Source organism: Tachyglossus aculeatus, chromosome X1, assembly GCF_015852505.1.
Source record: "Tachyglossus aculeatus isolate mTacAcu1 chromosome X1, mTacAcu1.pri, whole genome shotgun sequence".
NCBI classification, from domain to species: Eukaryota; Metazoa; Chordata; class Mammalia; order Monotremata; family Tachyglossidae; genus Tachyglossus; species Tachyglossus aculeatus.
In genome coordinates this window covers 87523550-87530121 of record NC_052101.1, presented here as the reverse complement: position 1 = coordinate 87530121, position 6572 = coordinate 87523550, and the positions used below count along the sequence as shown (strand labels likewise).

Genomic DNA, 6572 nt, shown 5'->3' with positions numbered 1-6572 from the left:
GATTTACAGTACAGTGCCTGACACATAGGAAGCACTTAAATACCACCATTATTATTATTAGACCTCTCAGCTTCCATCGATGATGTAGACCACCCCGTTCTCCTGGAAACTTTATCCAACCTTGCCTACTCTGACACTGTCCTCTCCTGGTTCTCCTCCAATCTCTCTGACTGCTCTTTCACAATCTCTTTTGCTGGTTCCTCCTCTGCCTCCCACCCTCTGATGTGTGTGTGTGTGTGTGTGTGTGTGTGGTGGGGGGTCCTTCAAGGTTCAGTTCTGGGTCCCCTTCTATCTTCACCGCTTCCCTTGGAGAACTCATTCACTCCCATGGCTTCTACTATCATTGCTAGGTGGATGATTCCCAAATCTACATCTCCAATGAATCAGGCAGTCAATTTAACTGTATGTAGAGCACTGTACTAAGCATTCGGGAGTGTACATTATAACAGAGTTGGTAGACACGTAATAATAACGACGGCATTTATTAATCGCTTACTATGTGCAAAGCACTGTTCTAAGCGCCAGGGAGGTTAAAGGTGATCCGGCTGTCCCACAGGGGGGCTCACAGCCTTCATCCCCATTTTACAGATGAGGGAACTGAGGCCCAGAGAAGTGAAGTGACTTGCCCAAAGTCACACAGCTGAACAATTGGCGGAGCCGACACATGCCCTGGCCTAAGTGAGCTTATGGTCTGGAGGGAGATAGAGACATTAATATAAACAAATGAATTACGGATATGTACATAAGTGCTGTAGGGCTGAGGGAGGGTTGAAAAAAGGGTGGAAATCCAAGGGTGCAAAGGCAACAATAAAAGAAGTGGGAGAAGAGGAAACGAGGGTTTGGTTGGGGAGGAGATGTGCTTTGGAGGTGTGCAGAGGGATCGTCTGTCGGTTAGGAAGCGGGTGGGTGTTCCTGGCCAGGGGCAGGATGTGGGGGTGAGGTCACCAGCGAAATGGACAAGATCAAGTCCAGTGAGTAGGTTGGCATTAGAGGAGAGAAGTGCACCGGCAGAGTTGTAGTAGGAGAGCAGTGAGAGGCAGTAGGAGGGGGCCAGGTGATCGAGAGTTTTAAAGTTGATGGTAAGGAGTTTCTGTTTGATGCAGAGGTGGATGGGCAACCACTGGAAGCTCTTGGGTTGGGGTTGGGGTGGGTGCGGGGGGGTGACATGGACTGAACGTTTTTAAAGAAAAATTATCCGGGCAGCAAAGTGAAGTTTGGACTGGAATGAGGAGAGAAAGGAAGCAGGGAGGTCAGCAGGGAGGATTAACGTGGTAGCAATTTGAATGGCAAGCGATGTGAAGGTTGAACCGACAGGATTTAGTATCAGATTGACTATGTAGGTTGCATGAGTGAGATGAGTCGAGGACAACGCCCAGATTAGAGGCTGGGCTGGAAAGATGGTGGTGCTGTCTACAATGATGGGAAAATCAGTGGGAGGAAAGAGTGGGAAGATAAGGAATTCTGTTTTGGAGATGTTTAGCTTGAGGTATCTGCAGGACATCCATGTAGAGCTGTCTTGAAGGCAAGAGGAAATGTGAGACTGCCGAGAGGTAGAGAGATCAGGGATGAAGATGTAGATTTGGGAATCATCCGCAAAGAGGTCGTCGATGAAGCCATGGGGTTGAATGAGTTCTCCAAGGGAGTGGTGTAGTTGGAGAATAGAAGGGGACCCAGAACTGAAACTTGAGGGACTCCCACAGTTAGGGAATGGGAAGTAGAGGAAGATCCCAGCCAAGAGATTGAGAAGGAGCAGTCAGAGAGATAGGAGGAGATCCAGGAGAGGACAGTGTCAGTGAAGCAAAGGTTGGATAATGTAAGCGCTTAGTACAGTGCTCTGCACATAGTAAGCGCTCAATAAATACGATTGATTGATTTTCAGAAGACGGGAGTGGTCGACAAAGTTGAAGGCAGCTGAGCAGTTGAGGAGGGTCAGGATGGAGTAGAGGCTGTTGGATTAGGCAAAAGGAGATCATTTGTGACCTTTGAGAGGGTGGTTTCTGTGAAGTGAAGGAGATGGAAGTCGGATTTGAGGGTGTCAAGGAGAGAATTGGAGGAGAGGAACTGGAGGCCATGGGCATAGAAAACTCGTTCCACAAGTTTGGAGAAGAATGGTAGGAGGGAGATCGGGCGATCACTGGAGGGAGCCTTGGGGCCGAGGGTTTGTTTTGTTTTTTTAAGATAGAGGAGACAAGGGTGTGTTTGAAAGCAAAGGGGGAAAAGCCACTGGAGAGCCAACAGCTGAAGACAGAGGCCAGGGAGGGAAGAAGAGGAGGGCTGTGGCTTGATAAGGTGCAAATGGATAGGGTCAGAGACACAGGTGGAGGGGGTGGATTACTGAGAGATGGCAGAAGATCTCTTCTTGAGATACTGCTGGGAAAAATGGGAGAGTTGAAGGAGCAGGAGGAGGGAGGGACTGAAGAGGAGCAGGGGAGATTTTAGGAAGATCTCATCTATCTCCCTGCAAACCCCTACCACATCCTCCCCCTAGTCTGGAACTCCCTCCCCCTCCAGATATGCCAGACCACCACTCTCCCCACCTTCAAAGCCTTATTAAGGTCACATCTCCAAGAGGCTTTCACTGATTTAACACCCGCCCCCCCCCCCCCCCCCCCCCCCCGGTTCCCTCTCCCTTCTGCGTCCTCTGAGCACTTGGATCTGTGACCTTGGGGACTTTACTATAATAATAATAATAATAATAATGATAGTATTTGTTAAGAGCTTACTACGTGCCAAGCACTGTTCTAAGTGCTGGGGTAGACACAAGGTAATCAGGTTGTCCCAGGTGGTGCTCACAGTCTTCATCCCCATTTTACAGCTGGAGTAACCAAGGCACAGAGAGTTATGTGACTTGCCCAAAGTCACACCTATGACTGGTGAGTGGTGGAGCCAGGATTAGAACCCACAACCTCTGACACCTAAAACCATGCTCTATCCACCAAGCCACCCTGCTTCTGTGACCTTTGGGGCTTTTCTATTCGCCCCACCCTCACCCCCACACCTCTCTTTAAATCATACACTAAAACTGATTTATTTCTATTTATGTCTGTCTCCCCAGGAGAATGTAGGCTCTGCTTTTTTTTTTTGTGGGTGTTCTTTTTTAATGGTATCTGTTAAGCACTTCTAGGTGTCAAACACCGTTCTAAGCCCTGGGGTAGGTACAAGTGAATTAGATCTCCCTCCCTCCCGTACTTCCTCCTGCCTTCAAGACATCTCTACTTGGATGTCTTCCCGTCACCTCCAACTTAATATGTTTAAAACTGAACCTGGTATCTTCCCACCCGAACCCTGTCCTCCCCCTAACTTTCCCATCACTGTAGACAGCACCACCATCCTTCCTGCCTCACAAGCCCGTAACCTTGGCATTATCCTTGACTCCGCTGTCTCATTTAACCCACGTATTCAATCCATCACTGAATCCTGTCGATTCTACCTGCACAACGTCGCTAAAATCCAGCCTTTCCTCTCCGTCCAAACTATCGCCACATTGATCCAATCCCTTGTCCTGCCCCACCTTGATTACTGCATCATCCCCCTTGCTGACTTTCCTGCTTCCTGTCTCTCATTCATTCATTCATTCAGTCATATTTCTTGAGCGCTTACTGTGTGCAGAGCACTGTACTTAGTGCTTGGGAAGTACAAGTTGGCAACGTATAGGGACGGCCCGTACCCAACAGTGGGCTCACAGTCCAGAAGGGGGAAGACAGAGAACAAAACAAAACATATTAACAAAATAAAATAAATAGAATATGCACAAATAAAATCAATAGAGTAATAAATACGTACAAACATATATACATAGAGACAGGTGCTGTGGGGAGGGGAAGGAGGTAAGGCGGGGGGATGGGGAGAGGAAGGAGGGGGAAAATTGGAAATCCGTAGTCGGCAGGATTCGAACCTGCGTGGGGAAACCCCAGTGGATTTCTAGTCCATCGCCTTAACCGCTCGAGTGGCCACGACTACTACATAATCAGCTTGTAACCTCCCCCAGCGCTTAAAACAGTGCTTTGCGCATGGGAAGCGCTTACCAAATGCCATTATTATTATTCTCTTTCCCTCAGTTCCCTCATCTGTAAAATGGGAGACCGAGACTGTGAGCCCCACGTGAGACGGGGACTGTGTCCAATCCATTTAGCTCGTCTCTACCCCAGCGCTTAGAACAGTGCCTGGCAACAAACAAGCGCTTAACAAATACCATCATTATTATTATGATTTTTACGGGGTTAGCTCCCGAGGCAAGAGCAGGAGAAGCAGCAGCGTGGCTTAGTGGATAGAACATGGGGCTGGGGGCTGGGAGTCGGGAGGCCCTGGGTTCTAATCCCGGATCTGCCAAACTCCAGTCCGTACTTCACTCTCCTAACCAGGATCATTTTTCTACAAAAACATTCGGACCGTGTTTCCCCACTCAAGAAACTCCAGAGGTTGCCCATCCATCTCCTCGTCAAACACAAACTCCTCAGCATCGGCATTAAAGCACTCAATCACCTTGTGTCCACCTACCTCACCTCCCTACTCTCCTACTGCAATGCAGCCCACATGCTTTGCTCCTCTAATGCTCACCTTCTCTCCGTGTACCTCGATATCCTCTATCTTGCCGACGACCGTATATATGTTTGTACGTATTTATTACTCTATTTGACTTGTACATATCTATTCTATTTTATTTTGTTAATATGGTTGGTTTTGATCTCTGTCTCCCCCTTCTAGACTGTGAACCCACTGTTGGGTAGGGACTGCCTGTATATGTCGCCAACTTGTACTTCCCAAGCGCTTAGTACAGTGCTCTGCACACAGTAAGCGCTCAATAAATACGATCGATTGATTGATTGATCGACCTCTTGCCAACGTCCTACCTCTGGCCTGTAATGCCCTCCCCCTTCATGTCTGCCAATAACTCTCTCCCCCTTCAAAGCCTCTATGAGGCCTTCCCCGACTAAGCCCTCCTTTACGGGTCGTGCTGACTTGCTCCTTTCATTCACCCCTCCTCCCAAACGCACAGCACTTAGGTACCTATCAGTAATTTATTGACATTGATGTCTGTGGCCGGCGCTGATCGATGGAGCGAGCAGGGTCCAGCGCCTATCCTCTCGCTCCGCGCAGCCCGGAGGAAGGTGCTGGTGCTGGGGCCGGTGCCCTCAGGAATGTTCTGAGGAAACTCCCGCCATTTGTGCCTTTCGCGCTCTTCCCGCCCCGCCCCCAACCCGCTCCCCCACCACGTGGCCCGCGCGCGAGGTGTCAGGGTTGCCCCGGTAACCGCCGGCCCAAACCATTCGGGCGGGAGGCTAGGGGCCGCCGGCAGGTCCGCGGGGGGCAAGGCGCCCTCCCCGGGGCCGCAGGGGCCGTTGGAGCCGCCGGCGGAACCTCTGCCCCGCCCCCCTCGGCGGCCCAGGATTGGTTTCGCCCAACGGCCGCGCGGGGCGGGGGGGTCCCTGAGGAGAAGACGGAGCCCGGCCGGGGCTCGGCCGCCATCGCCGCCCGTCCCCCTTGCGCAGCGCCAGGCCCGCGGCCGCCTCCTCGGCCGAGGTCCGGGCCGGCCATCCTGCCGCCCGGGGCCAGGGCCGTTTCTGGGCTCGGGGCGACGGGAGGCCTGGGGCGGCTCGGCCGGCCCCGCCCGCCCCCCGAAAGCGAGCGGCCGGGGCCCCGGCAACATGGCGGCTTCAGCCCGAGGCCGGCGAGGGCCCGCTCTGGAAGAGAGCGCCGAGCCCCCCCGAGGCCCCCGAGCCCTGCCGCGGGCCGCCCAGCGGGCCGGCGGGGACAGAGCCTGGCCGCCTCGGGCGGGACTTCTCCTCAGAGCCCCCCGACCGCCGGGGCCCGCCATGGCCCCGCGGCGCCGTGGGCTGAGGAGGAAGAGGAGGAGGTGAGGCGAGGCGGGGGCGCGGCCAGGGAAGGCGCCCCGGGTTCGGGAGGGGAGGGAAGGGAAGGGCGAGGCGCGGAGCCCGCTGCAGGGCGGCCCCCGGGGCCCCTCCGGACAACCTGGGGCGAGGCGGGGCGGGGCGGAGAGAAACGGTCGCCACTTCCCCGCTTTTCTCCAGCCCCTGCTGAGGGACGTGGCGGGAAACCGTCCGGGGCTTAGCGGAGAGGCCAACGGGGCGGGCGGGGCGGGGCGGGGCGGAGCAGAGCCGGGGAGTGAAGGCCGTCGGCGGCCAACGAGAAGCAGGCCGGGCCGGCGGGTAGGGCCTGTCGGCACAGTACTCGGCACACGGTAAGTGCTTAACGAACACCACTGCTGTTACTTTTATCATAACCTGGACGTCGACCGGTCTCCAGTAGCCCGTGCCCGGAGACCGCGACAGTTTCTCGGCTCTGAGCGGAGTCGGGGGTTACGCTGAAAGCGAGAGCCGACGATCGACGCGCGTCGTCCTTCGAACGGCTAACCTGACTTGCTCGGTGGGGATTTGGGAAGGACACGGCGAGAGTCCGATCGCCGTGACGTTCTCTTCTCTTTTAGGCACCGTGGTGAGCAAACGCAGTCATTCTTACCCAGGGAGCTGCCCACTCTCTCCCGGGTGGCCCTATCCCTCTCCTGTCTGGCGAGGTACGTGTTTTCGAAGTACGTGCGTTGTTTCTTGGGGGCT

The 6572-nt window shown here is 54.2% G+C and overlaps 1 non-coding gene across 1 annotated transcript; it reads right to left on the bottom strand.

The window, feature by feature from the left end:
* Positions 1–3874: 3874 nt before the first annotated feature.
* On the bottom strand, positions 3875–3960 carry TRNAS-AGA. The gene has a single exon. It is a non-coding gene; the product is annotated as a tRNA-Ser (tRNA).
* Between the last annotated feature and the right edge of the window lie 2612 nt (positions 3961–6572).